Below are 12671 nucleotides of genomic sequence, written 5' to 3'. Positions count from 1 at the left end.
CTTTAGTTTGATCTTGCTTCACTCAATAAGCTAGAATCCACTGAGGCCTGGCTTAATAGTACTCAACTCCTCCTCCCCAAAATACCAAATTGCTCCTTTTCACTCCTAAGTTACATAATGATACTAAGCTAGACTTGACTATTACTTCCCTAAACAATACTCAAATTCAACAAGTTCCTCATGCCAAACTACAAATGTTAACTATTGATGATAGTCTAAAATACGAGTACACACACAAGTAGTAATAAAAAAGACTTAGAAGCTCAAGTCCCTATACCTCAAAAAAAAATTCTCACTGAAGATAGCATAAAAACTACAGCATCAGCATATCTACTTCCAACATTACTTTATGCTCACTCATATTCGCTAATCTGCACTCCAACATGTCTACTAAATTATAACAATGCTACAATAAAATTGCAAAATTTGCACACGACCTTCCCTACAGGTTTTATCATTGCATAGCCCTCCAAAAACTAAAATAGCTGGAACTACCTCAACAACTCATTTACATTCAACTATTTGTGACACAATCTAGTCTGTAAACCAAACACATTTCCCAATCTAAAAAACATCCTTACACCATACAAAACAAGTGTACACACTGCTAACAATGTAGCGGCTGAAACCCTATATGGCAACCAAATCTCCAAAATTTCCTTCTTATTCTAAGGCTCAATGACAACCTTTCCTCATTCAAAACACAGCTGAAATTTCAACTAATTCACTAAAGTTTGTGTTCTTGTAGTACACCAAGGTAATCCCAAAATCCTCTTTCCCTTTACTTTTCCTCTCTGACCTCATTATATATCTTAGTGTCTTTTTAGAATAATCAGAAAAATATCCTGTTTGAATAAATTATACATAATAAGAATCTTTTGTAAATAATTCTATCCAACAACAATTTCTATACCCACTAACTCTAAATCTAGTGGCATTAAGTGTACTCACTTTAACATTCATGCTTAAAGCATAACTAACATTATATAGAAACTGTTTTCACTTTTATATTCTGCTGCTCCCCTTCCATATTCTTCTTTATTGCTCAAAGGGTAAATATAATGAAAATGAGTGCCACAGTGCCACTGCTTTATATTTGAGTTATAATTCTGTTTTATGTATAATTTTATGTTTCTGTGACTCTGTTTTATTTATTTTTGTTCCTCTGGAACTTGTCTCTTCTGGCCTCCACCAAAAAGGGCTACCATCTCTAGTCCGACCTTCCTGCTAAACAAATGCAAATAAAATAAATAAATACATAAATAAATAAAATAAATATGTAGATGTGCAGATTTGTACTGTGCTTTAATGTTGCATTTAACAAACAAGGATTTAGTGTATTCATAACCTACCCTGGGATTCATGAAGCTTGTGCCAGGAGCCAGAGTAGCGTCAGTGATCTAACGCCAAATATGGCCACTGAGCGATTCAGGTATGAGCTGTTTCCACGTGCACTATCAGCGTACACCAGACCTGCGCAGCTCCTGGCGCATGTATGCTAATTACCTCATGCGCAGCAGTGTAGCATGCAAATGAAGGTATATAGCGATTCATGAAGTGGTGCAGGCATAGCGTAAGCATGATGAAATGTAAACCAAAAAAAGGTTTACATTTTTTCATACATAAAATCAGAGCCATGAAAGCAGACCAAACTTACGTATTATAATGTTAATATATGCCAATGGCTAAATATATAGCCAATGATATAAAAAAAATGCACAAGACATAAAAAATAACATTTAATGTCACAGCCACACTAACGCAAAGTAAAACCGCAGTGCATCGGTGCGCAAACTGGATCACAATGAAAATATATTTAGATGTCATAAAACTGCCATGTAACACAATTCATGAATTCCCCATAATACTCAATGGCACGCGTGCTACACCACAACCATGGCGCAAGGGTTGCTCAGAGTCTGTGACAGTGTTCTGAGTGGTAACTAGGAATTAGTATTCAATGCCATGCAAATGAGTCAAGTAATACTGAATTGCAAACTCCCTGCTGGCATAAGGATGTACCACACGGCGTAGCGGTACAACACTGAGGTGTGGCCTGGAGGTAAACATGACATCAAGAGAGGTGTGTGCCTCCGTAGCTGTAAGCGCATTGGAGCATTGCTAATCCGGGTTGCCTGTTGCTAAGCAAGCCGCAAGATAGGGGTGTGGAAGTAGCCATAGCTTTGCTTAGCTGAGAGCACACAAGGTAACTGAAAGTGCATGTGAACGTGGATGAAAATGCACTCGAAACCCTGTAAATGACTGTGCGCGGCGAGCAGCACAGCTGAAACAGGAAGGATACAGGAAGACAATAAGGAAATGCTGCAGCATGGTAATTGGAGTACAATTGAGTAATTAACACCTAGGAACTCACAGTGGGCCATTGACAACAGCTAACAAGGCTGCTAGCAGCTACCTGCAGAACAGGAAAGGGGAGGTGCCGTACTGAAAAGAAAAGAGAACTGTCACAGCAGAACAAAGCAAACTTGCAATAGATCAGCTACATAACACATTTTGCAACACAATCCTGGGTTGTGAAAGTACAAAACAAGAAAGCAGGCAGCTGGATGCATGCCTGACAATGGGAGGGGAAGCAGGTTGAAACTTGAAGTAAAGGGCAATAGATGAATCACAGCAGCCAAGTGTAAGTCAACACCAAAGGCCCCACAACAGCAGTATCTGCTGCAAAACCCATAATTAAGATACCCTGCAGCTGGAATTGCACTTACACACCAGCATCATCCATTGCACAATAGTATAAGGTGTGAAAGCCCCACACACACACACTCATGTATTCCCAGAAACTCTGCACCATTTGTGTAAACAGACGGGGAACTTTTAATATGTACATGTTAGGGATGCCATAGCTTTGATTCCCCAGCATGTGTTGGAGACTGACGGTGGTGTGGAGGATGATGCTAACAACCATCTCAGGCACCGGAGGAGGAGAAGAGTGTTCAGACCCAGGGTAACCTACCAGGGGCTACATGATCTGAAGATAGTAGAGCATTACAGGGTATACAGGGACACCATACAGTAACTTGTTGAGCTGTGCTGGCCACACCTCGGAGCCAGAAGTAACAGAGGGGAACCCATCCCAGTGGACATGAAGGTATATGTAAGCTTGAGAATACTAGCCACAGGTACCTTCCAAAGGCCAACTGGGGATATCATGGGGATCTCACAGGCATCAACATCCAGGCTACTCCACCAGTTCCTGGATGCCATGTTACCACATGCCAATGAGCACATATACTTCCCCTGAACACAGGAGGAGTAGGCCAGCAATATGCGTCTCTTCCACCATGTGGCAGACTACCCAGAGGTACTGGGTACAATAGACTGCATGCACATACACATCACATCACCACCTGGTGAGCAGGGTAGGCACTACATAAACCACAAGGGATATCCCTCCAACTGCCAGGTCGTGTGCAATGTCCAGGGCATTATCATGGATGTGTGTGCTGGCAGCCCTGGAAGCTATCATGACTCCCACATCTGGCATGCCTCACAGCTGTATCAGGTATTTGCCGGGGGGGACATCCCATATAGCCACCTGGTGGGGGATGCTGGCTATGCACTGGAACCGTGGATGATGACTCCCATCAGAAATGCACTCACAGCCACACAAGAACGCCATAATGAGGCACATGCAGAAACCAGAATCATCATAGAGCGCGTGTTTGGGATGCTGAAATCATGGTTCCATTGCTTGGACATATCTGGTGGAGCCTTACAGTATTCTCAGGGCACATGTGTCCACATCTTAATAGTATGTGCCATGCTACACAATATGATCCTCCGGAAACAGCTGCAGCAGGGACAGAATGGTGAAGGCACTCACAGCTCACCACAATTGCCAAGGGCCCCACAGGCACAGAGGGACTCAGACCATGAACACCGTGTGCCAGCCCCAGTAGGCAGATGGAGGCGTACCCAGTATGCCCATGCCTTGGCAAAGAGGGAACATATAGCACACACACTGACAGTGTAGGCACCTATGGACTGACACCCTTCTCAACCTGCACACACAGCAAACATGGATGGCACACACACGACCACCTGTAAATTGTCATGTATAGGTGGTCTACTGTGTGCATCCTACATAGGTAGCCCTCAACTATTGTACACACAACTGCCATTGGCACAAGGTAAGTCAATACCTGAACCGTAAATTAAGCTATCAGCAGGTGTCCATACTGTATGTATAGGTTCATAGATACATAGGTAGGTACATGCCTAACTGCTCAAGGCCACTCATAAGCATAGCCAAAAAGTTTCTGCTATCGCCACCCCATTGATTAACTAACTGTCCCTCTGTGGAGCAGAGCCAATTGTGGGATCCCTGGGGTGTCCACTGTTCCCCACCTACTCTGCAAGGATTCCCTGGAGTGTTACTGAGGGGTTTCACATAATGTAATCACGGATGTAGTTCCAAATAATGGGGAGTATCTGTGACAGGAATCTTCTCAGATGCTGTACATGTTACATAGTATACCTTAAACAAAGCTTGCATATATAGGTAGTATTCCACAGAATAATAAACATTTGGAACACACAACCGCTGAAATGTGCGTTAATCACCCTTGCACTACCAGTGCCTGCTCTGAGAGGTAAAATTACCACTGCCAGGATTAGAACACGCAACAATATACACAATCTTCACTAAGCTACCTGAGATGTACCAATGGCAGTTGTGTATACTGACAGGATAAAACACAAAAGGTAGGAATGTATGGAAATAGGACAAACCGGCATGTACCCAATGAAAGGTGTATGCGATATATATATATATATATATATATATATATATATATATATATATATAGACATATAAATCAACATATATATATATATATATATATATATATATATATAGAGAGAGAGAGGGAGAGAGAGAGATATATGTCGATATATAGGGATATACATATATATGTAGATATATAGATAGGTTAACAACATAACCATGGAGGTACATATAAATGGGATACCTACCACATACCGACTGCTTGACATACTGACGCACGTAATCACGAGGCTTAAAGTCTGAAAGACCACAGTACCGAAACACCAGAAGCGCAAGGTTTAAAATCCCAGTGTTAAGAGACATTTAGTCAGTGCTTCTGGTGTTGGGGTTCAGGTAGGTTACTGTGTGTAAGTGTGTTTCTGAGGGCTGTAGTGTATGTACGTGTGTGTTCTGAGTGTGGTGTGTGTTCCTGGGGGACTGTAATGTGTGGTTGTGGGTTTTCTTTGTGCGTCTGTTTGTCCGATCTAGGAGGTAGAATATTAAAGTAGGGGGAGTGTGGGGGGCACGGACACCCACATGGGGGGTGTAGGGGGTCTTACCCTACTGCTCATACGTAGTGTAGGATGGTTTGTTTGGATGTGGTGGGTAGCAATGTGTCTGTGTGTGCGTGTGTGTGTGTTCCATGTTTGTGTTACTTTCACGAGTTACTGTCGCTGTCAGTAATGTGGGGTATGGGAGTCTGGGCCCGGTACTGTGGGCATCAGAATTGTGTGATTTCAGGATTCCATAGATATCTCGTATACAGCGGTTGAAGTGTTCATATATGCGTATAACATGGAACATAGCAATCACACATTCCGCCACGACCAAACTTTATGAACAAAGGATATGGAGAGTATATGCCTATACACTATTACAAATATGTGCTAGGGACATGAGCCAATGATAGGGTTATCACCTGTCCCACTTTGCGAGGGACAGTCACTCTTTGGGCAGTTGTGTCCTGACCAAATATATTAAATGTGGCAAATGTCCTGAGATTGTAGGTCATAATTATGTCCATATGTAATGTAATAGTTGCATACAATAGTCCTTTCTGTATCTAAAATACCTACATGTTACAAGAAACAGGATAAGCAACTAAACTGCTACAAGAATAAGCTTATATTTAGGCAAAAAAGGGAAGTTCTATTCCTTGTACTGACTGTGGGTTTGTGTCGGCCTGTAAAATCTGATGTGTGTCCCGAAAATGTCCCACTATGGCATTTGAAATGGTGGCAACCGTAGCCAAAGAGGGTCAGTCACCAACACAACTCCAATGACTGCAAATACTTATGACAGAAATACACAGCTTTCATGTAGCAACACTTTATTACATTCCGATGTATTGCCGAAAGGATTCAAGGACTGACATCACCTGCATGCTATACAGGAACCAATTAACAGTGCCTTAGTGAATCAGCCTTCAATTACCATAGTATTAGTCCACTAAAGGATAGGTGTTCAAATAGGAAAGGAACCCTCATGCACATATTGATTATGTATAAAAGCAGTTCCTACACACCTGCATCTGCTATGTACATCCACCAACATCACCCCCACACCCAAACAAATTACAATACAAACTGTAATAACATTACAAATCATTCACTCACTGTACGACATCTGCAGAAGCCTTAACATACCTTGTCAGAGACACACTAACATGGCCCTTTGTGAAATAGTTGCTGTTATACAATGGAACAGCTGCTGATGTTACAGGGTTTGTTTGTACTAATCTTGTTTCAGAGGGTTGTGTGTACACCGGGAAGTGTTACCAATTACTGATTAACAGCACAGTATGATACACATGTACACCAAACCAAGGATGTCTGGTGAGCACACTGTAAACCACCTAACAGTTCATGCATATCCATAGAGCCTTGAGCTGCCCAAACATCCTTGCTAGACTGAAACATCTGCAGAAGTATCAGGTACAAACAAACCCTGCATAAGTAGCAATGCTCGGAATTATAACAGCTGTACTCACATGTAGAACAACATCTTCTAGCCATCACACACAATCCGCGGGAGTCATGAAGCTAGTATATCTCTGTCTGTCTCCATATAGCTGTTGAAATACATCACAAACAACACATCCAGGCCATCTTCCTCGAAAGTAAGACAAATGGACAATGCCCAAGTGGAGTACTCAATTATACACCACTGTTGCCATGGCATTGGCTAATGGAGTAGCTGCACAGCTGATGTGCATCTAATTAACTACTTTGGAACACCAATTGGTGGTCAGGACAGCACGTTACCGATATTTAACTAGAAAAGGATGGCTTATCACACATTCACACCATCTGTGTATACCAGCAGAATGTTACAAAGAAGATTGAAACACAAACTGAAAAGGATTGAATTAACAGTCAACAACACCTCGGGTTACTAATAAGGTATGTAGTACACTCAGTATACCTGTGTATGTAGTACCTGTTCTGTAATATTTAAAGTACACACAATCCATATAGTGGAAACAGTTATCTTGTAGTGATGTATTGTGAGCATAGTAACGCTTGTAGTATTTATGTGTGTGCTGCTGTAGGTCACAAGGCAAACACCACAAACACTCATACACCACAAGGGATGCTATATAAGGGATTTGAACCCAAATATTCCTCACCAGCCGCTGTCAGTGGCAGGGCTGGTCCTACAAGTATGTGCTATAACAGGGGATAGTATATGTTGATATATTGTAACAGTAGGCATATGTATGGGTGTATTACTGAGAATAATATGTCGAAGGTTGGCCCGCTGTGCAATTATCATTTGCATTGTGGGATATTGTGCCAATAACTGTGTAATGTACAATATTGTAGGCAGATATGTATTACAAGTTACATAGCATTACTGTTATGTTAGTCAAACATTAGTTATGTCTATTGACATTTACAATACACAATAACAGGATACATATGACCTGTAGTGACCCGACAGATTATCAGCATGATATCAAAGTAAAATTTAAGAGCTAGTTAACTATCCATGCACATAAGACATGTAAACATTTCAAAGGTAGGTACTAGGCTATCTGCCCAAGGGTATTTATAAGCCTAGCTAGAGTGTTTTGGCTTCTGCCACCCCCTTAGGTTAGTTCCCTGTGCCTCTGAACAGCAAAGCCATTAGTTCCCTGTGCCTCTGTCCAGCAGAGCCACTGCAGTGATCCCCGGGGTACATGTCTGTCTCCCATCCACCCATCAAGGTGCTAGTGAGGGGCCCTGCCTGATGTACATTGGAATCATGTTCCAAAGCATAGGGAGTCTCCGGGTCAGGAATATATCCGTCCAGCATGTCCTAGTCATCGTTGTGGTTAGGTGTATATCCCTAGAGCATGTGGCTCTCAGGGGATTCTGTTTAGGGGGAGCATATCCAGCAACACTGGGTTGGACATGGGCCTTGTATGTCAACCAGAGATCACCTGTGAGTATGCGGTATGCAACCGAGTACAGCTGGAGTTTCTTAGGTTGGGCTGCATAGGTCATCTGTTTGAAGTCAGTAATCCTCTTGGTGTGGTACTGTCGTGGTCTTCCAAGCTGTTGCAGTTGTCTTGTAAGGTACATCCCAAATGGGGTGTTGTATCCTTTAATGGGTCTAATAAGTCATGAGAAGAGAGGCACAACGGCCTTCTTTTTTCTGGATGTGAACCCATTAGAGATTAGGGGGGCTACGTAGAAGGATATTCTAACCACATTGTCATTATGGGTATCAAAGGAGAGATTGCTATCTACTGGGGTTCCCAGACCCCTTATTACCTTTTCTGTATGTAGGGGACTAGCACCTATGTGGTAGTCCATGGGTAATTAGTTATATCCAAAGGGGATGACTATGCACTTTTTGGCATTCAGCTTGAGGCCATGATATAGACACCAGGTATCCATCTCAGTGCAACCCTTCTGGAGGGTGTCTGTGTCAGCTGGGGAAACAATTATGGCCCCTAGTTTGCAGTCATCTGCAAACCTTTTCAGCCAAAGCCCTCCTGTGCTTGCCTGTACATCAGAGAATTGTATAACGAACATGAGGGGTCCTAGGACTGAGCCCTGGTGGATGCCACTTGTAACTGGTATACAGTTGGACCTAGGGTATGCAAATCCCACTGTGTGGGTTCTGTCCGTGAGCCACTTTGCAAACCATCACATGACGTAGGGGTTAATGTTCAGGTGGATGGGTATGTCGATAATACCAGAATGGGGAATGGTGTTGAAAGCCTTTGTGAGAGCAAGGTAGGCTGTGTGGACCTTCTTACCCTCATCTAATGCCTTGGTAACTGTCTCTAAGAAGTCCTCCAGGTTTAGGAGGCATGGTATGCCCTTAACAAAGCCAAACTGGGAGGGGTCAAAGGTTTGGAGGTATCCAATGTCTCTGTGACTGAGAGCCATGATGATGTGCTCCATAGCCTTGTAGATCAGGCTAGTCAGGCCTCTAGGGCAATAAGTCCCATGGTCCATTGTGGCACCACCTTTGTGGAGTGGGTTAACTGCTGCTGTGTGCCATTCAGGGGGCACAAAGCCTGATGCGAGGTTATTATTGAACATGATGCGTAGGTGGGGAGGAATTGTACGTTTGAAGTTCGTGTAAAATGCAGCCTGGGATGTTGTCCGGTCCCATGAATGCTGTGATATTGGCTTTAGAGTGTGCAGCTTTTACCTGCATAGTTGTGATTACAGGAAATCTGCACTTTTCCTGTATAGATATGGGCCCTTTAGGGGGTGAGAGGGGGGAAAGGTAGCACTGAACCTATCTGCCAGGATGTTGGCAATATCAGTTGGTTCTGTAATGTTCATGCCTTTGTGCTGTAACTCAGAGCAGATCTGGGTGTTGACATCAAGATATTTGACATAGCTATAGAATGCTTTGTGGTTGTCATTGGAATTAGTGGCAGTTTTGTTTCCGTAGCTAGCTTTGGAGGATCTTATAAGGGATCTCACCTTCTTACTGAGGCTGACCAGGGAGCTTCACGCATGGGATTGTACTCTCTTTTGCAACAGTGTCTTCCTTCTGTTGTACAGTTTGTTTATGGCAGGGGACCACCAGATTGGCTTCCTTAATTAGGAGTATAGCGTCTTGGTTCTGTTTGGGATAGCACGATCCATGCACTCGTGTAAGTGCTTATAGAGTGCATTTGTGTAGGATTCAGCAGTTGTAACAGTATTGTCCATCTGCATGGGTGGCATGAAGTTTATCACGTCTGTCTTAAGAAGCATGAAGTTGGCTTCATCGACATATTATACTGTGGTTCCCTTAATGGGGGGCGTGGGGGCGGGATGTGGATATCAAGGGTGTTCAGCATATGGTCAGATCGGACCAACGAGGACTTGACTTCAGGTGTGGAACAACTGTCACTTAAGTTGGTAATGTCTAGGTCTAGGATATTGTTGCCCCTGGTGGGTGTGTGGATATGTTGATCCAGGGCATTGGTGTTTATGAATTCCAGAAAGCGTTGAGCTAATGAGTTGGTACATGAGTAGTTTTCTCAGTTAATGGTGGAGTAGATTCAGTGAGACTATGTGATGAGTGTGGTGTGGTGTGAATGTTTACCTTCTCCACATGACTGTCAGGGTCAGGCTTGGTTGGAGACAGCTTTACCTCCAGTTTTGCTAGATAAGTGCATCTCTCACAGGCTGTAGTGTTGGGTGGTAGGTGGAGAGGGTTGCTTGTGTACATGAGGCAATGTCTACATTGCCTCAAGATGTCCAGATTCATCAGATAGACAGGAGAGAACACTGACAGCTGACCCTTGGACATGCCTGAATATAAAACTAATTTCCCATAGATAAGTGAAGAAAGTGAGTACAAGAGCTATTTTACTCTAAGCAAGTGAGAAAATTATGTACAAAATCTGTTTACCTGTAGGTAATGAGTAAGATTGAGTGCTATAGTAATTAGTAGCTTACTTAGTGCTTACAAGTTCTGAACAAGTGCTGAGCATGAATAAGCAATCCAGCTAGGGTCTTGGATAACATAAACACACTGTCCCCCCAACAGGTACACAATCATATATCCATGTACACCACAGAGCCCCTGTACCCACAACTATGCAGGTACAAGCTGCACTCAAGCTGCATGGGACCTGTCCACATCCCAGGTTGTATCGTACACATATGGAAAAACACGTTGCTCTCCACATACACATCATGTAAAACATAGCTTCATGTCAGGCTGTGTACACACTGAATGGTTGAATGGTGCACACCAACAGGTATCACAACCCATAAAGGGGGAGACATCACTGATAATGGGAAGTACTGCACTACTACCCTGCTGAGTCTGGTCTGAAAGGCCATGAACCTTGATCAAATTATTTGATGTCAGCAGTAAAGATGAAAAATACAGTAAGGTTGATTTCACACTGCATATCATAACCTTGCCAGGTCATAGGACATCATCACCCATACTGTGTTCCACCTACACTCGGTATACTAGATGTACATTCCTATGTCACAGGAGTGTTTTGCAATGGGACTGCTGGCAGAACCAACACAACAGAAGGTGTCTGAATAATACATGCACATCACACCAGTGCCAGCTACAGTAAGACAGGGTTAATTTATTGTATTCCCCCTTATTGTAGTCCATACCACACAGACTATCAGAAGGCATCTGCCTATTGAAGTATGCAAATGACTGTGACTTAGGAGCAATAGCCGACTCAAACTGTTGTGGACAACATACAGAAGGGGCTTTGTGGGTGAGGTGTGTGTGACATATGGCCACAATCTGACAGCTGCATATTACATTGTCATGCCTATGTTAATAACCCTGTACCCATGAACTACCACCTAGGCAGCAGTCAACATAATGGACACTGTGTGTAAGGGATGCAGCTGGGCAGTTGTCTTTCCTGTGACAGCTACGTTACCACACCTGTCAGGTAGTCAAATGTGGCAACCCTAATCATGAGAGGATGCCGTCCATGAATATAGAGATCATTGTCCAGCCATACACAACACTCATGTGACCTATATCAGATCACATATTTTCTTTAAGGGGTATTGGCCATGTTCAGATGGTCTACACCAGCCTTCCCATTCCCCATCTCCACTATGTAGCATGATGCATACCATGAATAAATCCATGTCCAACCCAGTGATGTTGGACATGCTACATGTACACATCCTGATCTCAAACACATACTTCATGGACATCCACCTTCCTAGTTTAGGATCACCACATGCTGGACAGATCCTTGTCTCATACACCTTACATAGTCCTGCCATACTATACATTCCTGTCCAGCAAAGCTGCACATCGCCCCCCTCTCAGACATGGTGTGATGACCGCATGGTAAACGTATCATTAACCCTGTGGATCAGTTATGTAGCACTGCTCTACCTGGCCCCAGGGCTACAGCCAGGTAACCTTTCATCCTAGATTCATACATGGCCCAGGGCATGTAGCCTATTAGTTGACTTTGACTGTACATGCTATAGTTGATATCCATCCCTGCAAATACCATCTGGCTAGCCAGTGTCCCATGTGTATCACATGTACAACACAGGTGATACATGGCAGGATGTTGAATTGCTGTGCAGTGCCATGTAGATGTATATGGCAGAACACATACATGTAAAACCTTCCATGAGCAAGTCTGCAGGGTCACAGGTCATGTCCGTTAAGGCAGTGTAAGTCTTTATATGTGACATATACACAACATCAAGGTTGACTGCATTAATGTGGACACATCCAGCCATGTGCTGATAGGTAGGAACACCAGTACAGGCAAACAGACATGCCCACATCAAGACAGCATCCACATGGAGTATGAGCAATGTAATCAGGTGATACATACACATATATGGTGATAATATCCACTCACCATTGAGTGTCACATGTGTGTGACACAAACATGTCAGTGGTGTCAGTGTCATGTAGATTTGCA

Source organism: Protopterus annectens, chromosome 1.part2, assembly GCF_019279795.1.
Source record: "Protopterus annectens isolate FY-2018-M chromosome 1.part2, PAN1.0, whole genome shotgun sequence".
Classification (NCBI taxonomy): Eukaryota; Metazoa; Chordata; order Ceratodontiformes; family Protopteridae; genus Protopterus; species Protopterus annectens.
This window is presented reverse-complemented; position numbering follows the sequence as displayed.